Raw genomic sequence first — 13,238 nt, 5'->3', positions numbered from 1 at the left:
ATTAAGATGATTAAAAATTTTAAATGGAAAATGCACAGCATCTGAAAATGCTTTGTAAACTTTAAAATGCTAATGATGTTAGTAGATAAAACTTTTGTTTTTTTTCTTCCACCAAACCCATCAGTTATGTATCCTTCATGGTTCTCCCTAGAAATAGAACCAATAGGATATATGTAAATGTAGAAAGATGAACAGAAATTCATTATGAGGGATTAACTCACACTATTGTGGAGGCTGAGAGTCTCATGATCTGCCATTGAAAGCTGGTAGTTCACAAATTACTAACATACGGGATGAAAGAGGCAATATCACAACAGACACTTCAGAAATACAGAAGATAATCAAAAATTATTTTGAATCCTTATACTCCAATAAATTAGAAGATAGTGAAGGCATAGATAAATTTCTTAAGTCATATGATCTGCCCAGATTGAGTCAGGAGGATATAGACAACCTAAACAGACCAATATCAATTGAGGAAATAGAAGAAACCATCAAAAGACTACCAACTAAGAAAAGCCCAGGACCAGATGGGTATACAGCAGAGTTTTGCAAAACCTTTAAAGAGGAACTAATACCAATACTTTTCAAGCTACTTCGGGAAATAGAAAAAGAGGGAAAACTTCCAAATTCATTCTACAAGGCCAACATCACCCTGATACCTAAACCAGACAAAGACACTTCAAAGAAAGAAAACTACAGACCAATATCTCTAATGAACCTAGATGCAAAAATCCTCAATAAAATACTGGCCACTCGGATACAAAAACATATCAAAAAAATTGTGCACCATGATCAAGTAGGATTCATCCCTGGGATGCAAGGATGGTTCAATATACGGAAATCAATAAATGTTATTCACCACATCAATAGACTTAAAAATAAGAACCATATGATCATCTCAATAGACGCAGAAAAAGCATTCGACAAAGTACAGCATCCCTTTATGTTCAAAACATTAGAAAAACTAGGGATAACAGGAACTTACCTCGACATTGTAAAAGCTATCTATGCTAAGCCTCAGGCTAGCATCATTCTCAATGGAGAAAAATTGAAGGCATTCCCCCTAAAATCTGGAACAAGACAGGGATGCCCTCTATCACCACTTCTATTCAATATAGTTCTCGAAACACTGGCCAGAGCAATTAGACAGACGAAAGAAATTAAAGGCATAAAAATAGGAAAGGAAGAACTTAAATTATCACTATTTGCAGATGACATGATTCTATACCTAGAAGACCCAAAAGGGTCTACAAAAAAACTACTAGAACTAATAAATGAATTCAGCAAAGTGGCAGGATATAAAATCAACACGCATAAATCAAAGGCATTTCTGTATATCAGCGACAAAACTTCTGAAACGGAAATGAGGAAAAACACTCCATTCACAATATCCTCAAAAAAAATAAAATACTTGGGAATCAACCTAACAAAAGAGGTGAAAGATTTATATAATGAAAACTACAAAACCCTAAAAAGAGAAGTAGAAGAAGATCTTAGAAGATGGAAAAATATACCCTGTTCATGGATAGGCAGAACTAACATCATCAAAATGGCGATATTACCAAAAGTTCTCTATAGGTTTAATGCAATGCCAATCAAAATCCCAACGGCATTTCTTGTAGAAATGGATAAAGCAATCATGAAATTCATATGGAAAAATAAAAGACCCAGAATAGCAAAAGCAATTCTAAGCAGGAAGTGCGAATCAGGCGGTATAGCGATACCAGACTTAAAACTATATTACAGAGCAATAGTAACAAAAACAGCATGGTACTGGTACCAAAACAGGAGGGTGGACCAATGGTACAGAATAGAGGACACAGAGACTAATCCACAAAGCTACAACTATCTTATATTTGATAAAGGAGCTAAAAGCATGCAATGGAGGGAGGATAGCATCTTCAACAAATGGTGCTGGGAAATCTGGAAATCCATATGCAACAAAATGAAACTGAATCCCCTCCTCTCGCCATGCACAAAAGTTAACTCAAAGTGGATCAAGGAGCTAGATATCAAATCAGAGACTCTGCGTCTGATAGAAGAAAAAGTTGGCTCCGATCTACATATTGTAGGGTCGGGCTCCAAATTCCTTAATAGGACACCCATAGCACAAAAGTTGATAACAAAAATCAACAAATGGGACTTACTTAAACTGAAAAGTTTTCTCTCAGCAAGAGAAACAATAAAAGAGGTAAATAGGGAGCCTACATCCTGGGAACAAATTTTTACTCCTCACACTTCAGATAGAGCCCTAATATCCAGAGTATACAAAGAACTCAAAAAATTAAACAATAAGAAAACAAATAACCCAATCAACAAATGGGCCAAAGACCTGAACAGACACTTCTCAGAGGAGGACATACAATCAATCAACAAGTACATGAAAAAATGCTCACCATCTCTAGCAGTCAGAGAAATGCAAATCAAAACCACCCTAAGATACCATCTCACTCCAGTAAGATTAGCAGCCATTATGAAGTCAAACAACAACAAGTGCTGGAGAGGATGTGGGGAAAAGGGTACTCTTGTACATTGCTGGTGGGACTGCAAACTGGTGCGGCCAATCTGGAAAACAGTATGGAGACTCCTGGGAAAGCTGGGAATGGAACCACCATTTGACCCAGCTATTGCCCTTCTTGGACTTTTCCCTGAAGACCTTAAAAGAGCGTACTACAGGGATACTGCTACATCGATGTTCATAGCAGCACAATTCACAATTGCTAGACTGTGGAACCAACCCAGATGCCCTTCAATAGATGAATGGATAAAAAAAATGTGGCATTTATACACCATGGAGTATTACGCAGCACTAAAAAATGACAAAATCATAGAATTTGCAGGGAAATGGATGGCACTAGAGCAGATTATGCTTAGTGAAGCTAGCCAATCCCTAAAAAACAAATACCAAATGTCTTCTTTGATATAATGAGAGCAACTAAGATCAGAGTAGGGACGAAGAGCAGGAGAAGAAGATTAACATTTAACAGGGATGAGAGGTGGGAGGGAAAGGGAGAGAGAAGGGAAATTGCATGGAAATGGAAGGAGACCCTCAGAGTTATACAAAAGTACATACAAGAGGAAGTGAGGGGAAGGGGAAAAATAATATAAGGGGGACAAACGAATGTCAGTAGAGGGGGCAGAGAGAGAAGAGGGGAGGGGAGGGGAGGGGAGGGGAGGGGAGGGGAGGGGAGGGGGGATAGTAGAGGATAGGAAAGGCAGCAGAACACAACAGACACTAGTATGGCAATATGTAAATCAATGGATGTGTAACTGATGTGATTCTTCAATCTGTATATGGGGTAAAAATGGGAGCTCATAACCCACTTGAATCAAATTGTGAAATATGATATATCAAGAACTATGTAATGTTTTGAACAGCCAACAATAAAAAATTAAAAAAAAAAAGAAAGCTGGTAGTTCAGAAAAAACTAGTATTGTAATTACAGGTCCACACCTGAAGACTAGGAACCAAGGGAGACAACAGTACAAGTACCCATCTGAGTCTGAAAGCCCCCAAACCAACAATATCAATGTTGGCTGGGAAAGATATGTGTTCCTTTTCAAGCAAAAAGCCAATTCACCCTTTCTTGGTCATTTCATTTTCCCAGATCTTCAGTGGATCAAATGCTGCCCACCTGCATTGGTGAGGCCAGGTCATCTTTACTCAATCTAAATTCAAATGTCAAACCCTTCTGGAGGTACCCTCAAAAATATACCCAGAAATCATAGTTTATCAGGTGTCAGGGCATCTCTTAGGCCAGTCAAGTTGGTACAATTAAATTTTACAAGTTATCTGACTCAAAAAATTATCTTCATACTTAATTTCCTTGTCTGAAAAACTATGAGATAGTTTTCTGAGTTCCTCTTAAGGAAGATATTTTCATTATAATTTTTCTTTTAGATATCAAAATTTTGGTGTGTGTGTGTGTGTGTGTGTGTGTGTGTTTACCTTCCTTCAAAACCCAATGTTTCTAATAGGAGCAGTCATAATGAAAGATTGATCATTAGATTTATAGTGCTCCATTTGCCAAGACAGGCATCATGATTTTGGCTCAAAACATGTGCAATAGTGAGAAATATGTGTTGCCTAAGGAGTGAAAATAAATGTAAAAATTTTCCAAGCAAGAACTTTCCAATTAACTTGCAGTGAAAATATTAATTAACAAATTATATTCATATAATAATTATATAATTTCACACATCATTGGTTGTATTTTAAACAAATGTAAGTAATGAAATTGATACAAGTTCAGTTCCTTGTTTGCTTGATTTTTTTCATGGAAGCCAAATGGTTGCATTTTCAGAGAAATACAGGTTGTGGAGGAAAGAGTCTGCAATTGATTGGTGATTCTGAGTATGAAATAAATTCATTCTTCCATTTAGCAATATTTATATTTATTATAGCTGGATAGTCTTTTGAGATAATTTCCCCTCTATTTTTACCTTTTCTTCCTCCTAATTCAGATAGGTGAGAAACTCTTTGCTTATTACTGTGGAGACCATACACAGCACAGAAGAAAACAGCTAAAGCAGCTTCCTGCAAAATGTTTCTCAGTTTTTATTCCCCAAACCTAAGGTACAGAAGAAAAAAAAGGATCATGGATAGATGCAAATGAGTTTAAGAAACTTAAAAAAGAAAGAATTCTTTCAACTAAAAAGTGATTCCCCATGATAAGAGAAGCAAGGGACAAGAGAGGTGTTGTTCTGGACCTGAGGGATGCTTCCTGGCTCCACCTATTAGGCAGCAAGGCTCAGAGTGGAATACCTGCATGTGGTCAGGAGTCTTTGCTCCTCTCTACCAAAATTCCTCTTCCCCAATCATAACACAGAAATGGCAGAAGTTGGAACTGAATGGACCATGTGAGCAGAGAAAATGGATGTCTGCTTGATAAAATATAAAAATTGATGCCCAGATGGAAGACTGTCCCTCCAAATCTCCAATATCTGTGGCATCAATGCCTATATGTTTCTGGAAGATTGATATAACCATATTGAAGTCCCCAAATCACTGCTACTTGGGATTAAGTATCCCATAAGACCAGCAGGATTTGGATTTAAAATATTTTTGAGATACCTATCAAACCTGGAGATGCAATTTTTCTAGGATACCTGGGTATATGGTCGGTACAAAAAATAAAAATGCCCACCTTAAAAAGTACCAAAAGTAAAAAGTATTTAAATATCATTTAAATTATAGCTATCATCAAAGAGATTATGAGGCCATGAACATAATTATTAATGAATACATTAAAATCCCCAAATATCTGTCTAGACTAAATTCTTAAAAAGTCATTAATTAATTTTAATCTTTTATTAAAGTCATAGTACTATAGCAATACATGCACAGCATGTTTATAGCAGCACAATTCACAATAGCCAAACTGAAACTAACCCAGATGTCCATCAGTTGATGAATAGATAAAGAAAACATGGTATAGATACACAATGGAGTTTAGTCGGCCATAAAGTAGATGAAAGTACTTCATATGCAGGAAAATAGATGAAGCATAAGAATACTATGTTAAGCAAAATAAGTCAAACTCAGAAAATCAAGGGCTGTATACTTATTCGTATATGTGGAAGCTAGAGAGAAAAAAAGGGGGGAAAGGTGTGGGGAAATCTCATAAAGCAGAAGGGAAATCAATAGAGTAGAGAAAGGAGATCAAAGGGAGGAAGAAAGGGAAGGAAGAAAAGGTACTGGAGAGTGAAACTGATTAATTACACTGCATGCATGAATATGTAACAATGAATCATACTTATATGTATAATTACAATACACCAATAAATTTTTAAAATGTTTCTTTCACTGAAAAAATTTCAACATTTCTTTTTTTCCCCCTAGTATTACTGATCTTCTGGTACATAAAGAATAATGAAGTTATCAAAATGCGGGAAGTAGTAGAAGGTGAGAAAATCAAAGACTTAGAGAATGAATACTCTCAATGGTGCCTAAAATGAATAAAACTTAATTGTAGTTTAAATGTTGATGTAAGGAGGAAATTTTTTGTTTTAATTTTTTCAAATGCAGATACACACACACACACACACACACATATCTTAGAGACATATTCTTCATTCACTCAGTTGAAAATTATCTTCCCTTGCCTTTTCTTCAATGGTACTGTTACAATTTGAGTATGAGGTACCCTCTAAAAGTTTATGTGAGACAATGCAGAAATGTTCACAAATACAATGATTATATTACGGAAGCTGTAACCTAATAGGTAGATTCATCCATTTGATGGAATAATAATTTGAAAGGATGATAACTTTAGGCAGCTAGGGTGTGATGGAATAAAGTATATCACTGGGGACATGATTTGGGGTTCATATTTAGTCCCTAGTGCCTTAAACTTTCTTCTTCCCTCACTGTATCTCTGACTTTCCTCTTCTGAACTGACGTGAGCTGAGCTGATTTCCTTTGTCACATCCTTCCACCATGCTATCTGCCTTACCTCAGGCCCAGAGCAATGGACTCGGCTAACTATGGACTGAACCTCTGAAATGGTGAACCAAAATAAACTTTTCCTCATGTAAGTTTTTCTGGTCAGGTATTTTGGTCACAGCGATGAAAAGCTGACTAATGCACATGCCTATCAATTATTTTCCAAAAAACATCAAGGCAGTCACAGCCAGCCTGCCAATCCTATGACCTAGAAAGATTTGCTTTTTTAGCTAGAAGTTTCAAGAAAGACAGAGAGATTAAAATAGAAAGTGAATTTCCAAACTGGTATGAATACTAATCTGAGATGACCTATCTTTCTTTTTTTCATCTCTAGACTATAATGACTCATTGAAAACAAATATTCTTTTAGCCTTTTTAAATTTATTGAACTCTTACTAACTTCCAGACATTATACTATATGTTCTGGGAACTCAAAATTGGAAAAATAGAATGCCTGCCTGGAAAATAGCTTAAGTCTAGAGTGCAGGGAAAGGTATGTAAACAACTAATTGTACAGGCTTAAAACAATCTGGTAAGTAATATAATACAAATATGTTCCAGGTACTAGGGACTCCAGGAAATAGTGTGTTTGATTCTGCCCAGAATAATGGGTGGCAAAGAGGTATCAGAAAGGTTGTTGTCTGTGTTGGTCCTTGAAGAACACATTATGGATATTGAGTTATGCTTGGAAGGAAAAAACATTCCAGGTATAAGAATTTGCATAAGAAAAAAGACAAAGACATGGACATAAAGTACGCATGTTTGGAAATAGTAAAGAAACAGGACATTTTTATGAGACAGAGGAAGCAGGTGGGACATGGCAGATGGAGTGAGGCAAGACAAGCTTGGAAAGACAGAAGATTGGGTCCAAAATTAAACTGTTTTTAATTTTCACTGTGTTTAATTTTCACTGTATGTATGCCTCCACATTTTGGAATAATTGACAAATTTTAGGTAAATAATAAGGCCTACTTTAAAATTATCTAAATCAACCTACCCCCAAACAGTTGACTTTATTTAAAGTCCAGCAAAGCAAATACAAAGTTTTCCTCAGATCTTTAGTATTAATGCAGAAAAGCATCATATACTTGAGGTTTTGTCACTGTTAAAAACAACTAAGTAATTTATAAAATCTTAACAACTTTTGTTTTGTTATGCATTCCCTATTTCCAATGTTCCCTAACACACATAGTCCCATATCTATAATGCAAAACATCCTTACTTCAAATATTGCTGATGAACCAACTTTGCAAAGAACTTTCTGACATATGAACCTCTCTCTTTCATTCTATGATACTAAAACTAGAAAAGAAGTTCTTATCCATGTCATGTGTCAGGAACTTGCTTACAAACACATACATACATACAAAGAGGTGCACACACAACCAATACCACACCAAACTTTATTATTTTTTTTTCACTTCATTGCACATGTATTTATTCTGTCTTCATTACTGAGTTGTAAGTTCTCTGGACACAAGAGGCTTGTCTTATACTTAAGTCTCCTCCAAGGTGTCTGGACCACTACTGAACAGATTTACAATATTCAGACGGTTATTGTTGATTGATTATTGGATCCTTACCCATTCTTGCTTTTCTTTATGGATTATTTTAATGAATAAATACAGTCAAAGATACGTATAGTCAAAGAGAAGTATATTTATTAAATAACTGTATTAAAAAATCTTTATGTTTTACTTTTTTGTTTTTGTTATTTTCCCCCCATGAGTAAATACTTAAAGATGAGGCTCAAGAGATGTGTAGGTAAAAGCACAAAGAATGCATGTAAGCAAAACTCTGAATTTCTATTCCTCTGTCTGGAAAAAGTCAAATAGCATTACTTTACTTATTTATGCACATAGTAACTTAAAGTTCACATAAAGGAAAAAAGTATCAGTCTTTTCACAGTCTCATTGGGACTCAAAAACTTAGAAATTCCCCACAACATATAGCAAATTTTCCGTGCCTGGCCTGGTTTAGAAGGTTATTAAGTGCTTTACCCTTTCCAAGTGCTTTGTAATAATTTATAAATCACTTTTCAAAAAATCCTGAGGGACAGGGAAGAAATACTATGGCTATTTTTTTAATAGCAAAATATAGAGGAAAAGTTAGCATAAGAAGAAAGAAAGATACTGACATTCTGGGTGCTCAATGCCTTCCCTCACTTTCTTTTCTGTGGTTTTGCATTCCCTACTTGGTTCATAAATTTTCAGAATATCAGGTTCATATTGACATATGAACTGTAAAGAAAAGGAAAAAAATCACTAATGTATCTCCCATCGCTTACAATACCACAGGTCTTACAGCAGCCCACCTGGTTATAGGCTTCTGTGTACTGGCTGTTTTTCCTAAAGCACAGGCACTCAGAGATTGGATTCCTAGGACTTTGGAATATACTAATTCAGCCTCTTTCTGTCAAAACAAGGCATGCATCCACCTTTTATACTCTGGAAAAATTGTGGTGCCCTAGTCCATTTGTGCTACTATAACAAAATGTCTGAGACCAGGTATGTTAGTTAGCTTTTTGTTTCTGTGATCAAAATACCTGACAAGAACAATTTGTAAGAGGAAACATTTTATTTTGAGCTCACAGCTTTGGTCCATGGGTCCATGGTTAACATCATGGAAGAGTGAAGTGCTAGAGGAAAGGTGCTTTTTTTTTTTTTTTTTTTTTTTTTTTTTTTTTTTATAGCAGTCAAAAAGCAAGGGGAGGAGGAGGGCAGGCCAGAGACAAAATATAATCCCCAAGAGCACAGCTCCAATGACCCACTTTCCCCAGTTACACCCTACCTGCCTATAGTTACCACCCAGGAAGCCATTCAAATTATTAATCCATGAAATTGATTAATCCACTGATGCAGTTATAGTCCTCATGATGTAATTATTTCACCTCTGAACATTCCTGCATTGTGTAACATGAACTTTTGGGGGGACACCTCATATCTAAACTAAAACACAAGGAAATTTATAAAAACCAGAAATGTGTTTCTCATGGGTCTGGAGGATGAGAAGTGAAAAATCAAGGCACTAACCTTCAGTGTCTGAAAAGGGCCCTTTTACTGAACCCCAATGGAGAAAAAGTGGAAGGGAGGAAGAAACCCACCCCCTCAGTCTTTTATAAGGGCCTTTAATCCCTCTTGGGGGTAGACTTAATCACCTTAAGGCCACTATTCTTAATACTATCATGTTGGTGACTGAGTTTCAACATATGAGTTCTGGGACACGTTACAGCAGTACTGTTTCCTAGGTGAACCTCCTTTGGCTTCTGTCTGAAGCTGCGGGTGTTGTCACCTGCCTCTCTGCACTAACTCAGCCGACTGTGGTTAGGATTATTTTTGGAGCTTTGTGCGTCCCTCTAGCATGTACTTCTGTTTTAGATTCTGATTCCCCTGGTAGCTGTTTTCCCAACCTGCTCCCTCCTGATTGATTCTGAATTCACAAATCTCTTTACTCCTCCATTCTCTTTCTCTTAGAATACTGACTTTCTAATAAGCTCACATAAGACTTCACTCCAGCCCACACATATCCATGATACCTTTTTCATGGGAGGTTCTCATGTTCTTTCTGTAAACATATAAGATATTAAAACCTTCCATGGTCATTTTGTATGATTAACATGTACTTCTTTGTCTGAGATTATCCCTCCATCCCAACCTAGTTTACTTGCTAACGTGATATCTTCTCTCCATTTTTGAATAAAAGGGATTATGGGTTTAAGATGTATATCAGTCTTTGCTTTAGCCAACAGAAACATCATAACTTGATAACTAATTCCAGTGAAAATTTGAGGAAGTAAGGAGGGAAGGAGTTCTCAGAAGGCTAGTGAAAATAGTAAGGAATCACTTCCTGCCCCCATTGTCATGGATTTATGCAGGTAACAGAATGACCTCTTCTTTCCTTTTCTGTCTTACAGATAATTGCTGTCAGAATCCGAGAAAGGCCAGTTTGGCCTGAACTTAGGCCTGGATTAAGAAATAAATCACAATAGACATGACCATTGTCTAATCCTTCTTGCTGCCATGGGGTATGGCTGGGTCGTGCCACTTGGATTCTATTTTATTAGTTAATGAACAGCCTCAGACATTAGCACCACTTGCAGTTCGGATTAGCACTTTGTTATGATCTTTTCCCACTTATTAATCAATATCCCTATCAAGTCAACTATAATTTTGAATTTATTCATGCATATGCATTCATTCTACAACATTCAAAAAGTACTATAGTAGACTGAAATTGTAATGTTAATTCTTCATTATTTATACTATATTTATACATCCTTATTCTTTTCAACAATTCATGGTGACAGGAACATACTTTCATATCCCTCATCTTTGGATTTGGCTCTGTGTCTTGGTGTGGACAATGGAATATAGTGCAAATGACCTAAGCAGAACTTTGAATTGTGTTTGTTCTTCTGTCATCGCCATGATAAGAACAGCCCCTTTTCCACTATCCAATGGTCCTCAACATATGGTACACAGTACAGAAATGCTCCAGCCAACTCAAAGACCTGCAGATTAAGCAGGGTCCTCTGGATGATCTACACATGTATGAATGGAAAATATTGTTGTTATAACCATTGAGCTTTATGATACAGACAGAATTATTGTCACAATATTGTCACAAAACCAAATAGAATTTAATTCCTCTAGGTTCACAATATTAACATTGACATTTAAAAATTATTAAATGTCATTAAAATATATGTATAAATAAACAAATCACTGTAAAATAAAGTTTGCAAAGAGACAAGCAACAGAGTTGAGAACACCTCATTTTGTATTGAGACCAAGAAACAATGTTGGGTCTTTAGGATACAGGGAGGAGAATAATGGTAAGAACATTCTGGGCAGGAGGATACAGGCTGGAAAGGACACAGACAGTTAAGTTAGGTGTATGGAAATAAGACAGAATCAAAGGTCCTTGTCACAACTAGCATAGTCTTCAGCATTAATCTTCAAAGTATCCTGAAACAGGGCACGGGGTTATTTGAAATAGAGGACCAATTAACCTTGTATACTGGCAAAATATAAATTGATCTCAATGTAGCCAACGTGGACAGGGATATCAAGTAGAAGAAAAAAGTTCCTTGCACATTGATCTTTTTAACCTTAGCTGTACTGAATACATGATGAAAAACTTAAGATTATCAGTTTGAAGGATTGACATATCATTTGACAACTGAAGACTCCAAGTCTTGATCTGGCTATAGTCCTTGGAGATTATCTAAATCAAACATGTTCATCTTGCAGAGGAGAAACTAAGACTCAGAATACCAAATTTTAGCCAAAATAAAACACATGAATCCAGAACTCAGGTCTTACTTATGACCCCTGAATTTTTTCCACCAATGCTATATTTACTGGCAAACACAGAGCATGAGAAATCTGCATAGGCAACAGGGTTAGAGTTTAGGCTTAATATAATATACATCACTATAGTAATAAAGAATTAAGACAGCAAAAGTTATGCATGCATAGAGGCATTCATAACATCATGTCAACTTTCACAGGGATGTTGGACAATTAGAGCATTATAGAATGTCATTGCTCAAGGCAAGCCTTGGTCTGGCTAAAGATACTTATGTTAGGGAGATAGCGAAACTGGAGCTTGATAGAAGCTGCTCTTGAGAAGCACACCTAAATAGAAAGAAGCCACAGCTGGCCTCATGTCTTGCCTAATTCTAAAGAGCATCCGAGTCAGGTGCCCTCTAGTCACACACAGACCAACAAGAAAACTGGACAAAATAAACTGATGCAAATTAGCAAAGTTTTTTTTTTCCTCTGGGAAAATTCAGAAAATATAAATACATTCTGCTTTGTTTTTCTCCTTTTAAGGACATGTATAATCTTCTATGATGAAGAAAGTAGACACCTCTTCTGTATGTAGCTTGATAAAATTGTATCAATTCTTACAGATGGTTTTGAATCTCTTCAAAGTTGTCTTGGAAAGAGAGAACAGGTTTTCCCAGGGCATATATTATAGTGAAATAAACTGAATGAGCAACCAATCCGCATTAGCTGAGTAAAGGGCCCCCAAGATGGAGCACATGCCTTCCTATGGCTATGGCCTTTCACTCCACACTGTCCTGAGGTAGGACCCCACCTGCACCACCCCTGTACAATACAGCTGGTGCAGGCTGGGTGAGTCCTCACCTCTAAATGAAAACTGAGTAGGAATGGGCTTCAAAAACAACACAAACAACAACCACAACCAGGGCTGGTTCAAGCTAAATGCTATGACCTCAGCTTTGAGTGAATTGATAAAAATAACAAATTATGAAGACATGTTATTTAGAATATTGATATAAAATGGCATCTTGGACTATAAAGATAGAGTAAAAACATTTATAAGTGAAAAAATAGGGTGAAGCAAGCAGGAACATTTAAATAAAATATTAAGCCAAGGCACTATCCATACATCTAGCAATATCTGTAAGACTAAATATCTGCCTTGGTTCCTTAGAAGCATAGGGAAGCCCAATAGACAAACTGAATATTTTAAACCCACTAATCTCTAAAACAACCATGAAAAAAATCACTCCCATTCTTTCTTTTCTCTTTAAACTCAGACCACAGAGTTCCCCCATAATTAGTTTTGCTGCCTTACCCCCCTGTTTACCCCAGTGTTGTTATCTAACCCTTCTATTAACAAGACTCACATGTCTACCTCGTTGGTACGTTTCTGTGCTTCTCTGTAACAATTTATGATCATTCCACTATCAAACCACATTGGATTATCCTACAAAATGTTGAACTCCCCTGCCTCATATAACAACTCCTTACATGAT

At 36.4% G+C, this 13,238-nt stretch overlaps 1 long non-coding RNA gene across 1 annotated transcript in view; it reads left to right on the top strand.

The window, feature by feature from the left end:
- LOC131424703 (uncharacterized) overlaps window positions 1–11,210 on the top strand; it is a 45,366-nt gene extending 34,156 nt beyond the window's left edge. The window contains exons 2-3 of the long non-coding RNA XR_009228142.1: window positions 5,846–5,908; window positions 10,362–11,210. This is a non-coding gene — a long non-coding RNA (uncharacterized LOC131424703). The remainder of the gene's footprint in view (window positions 1–5,845; window positions 5,909–10,361) is intronic.
- The last annotated feature ends 2,028 nt before the right edge of the window (window positions 11,211–13,238 follow it).

Source organism: Marmota monax, unplaced genomic scaffold (assembly GCF_021218885.2).
Source record: "Marmota monax isolate L192 unplaced genomic scaffold, Marmota_monax_Labrador192_F-V1.1 WCK01_AAM20220418_F8-fsc00002, whole genome shotgun sequence".
NCBI classification, from domain to species: Eukaryota; Metazoa; Chordata; class Mammalia; order Rodentia; family Sciuridae; genus Marmota; species Marmota monax.
Note: the sequence above shows the minus strand (reverse complement) of the source record. Positions and strands in the feature narration are given on the sequence as shown.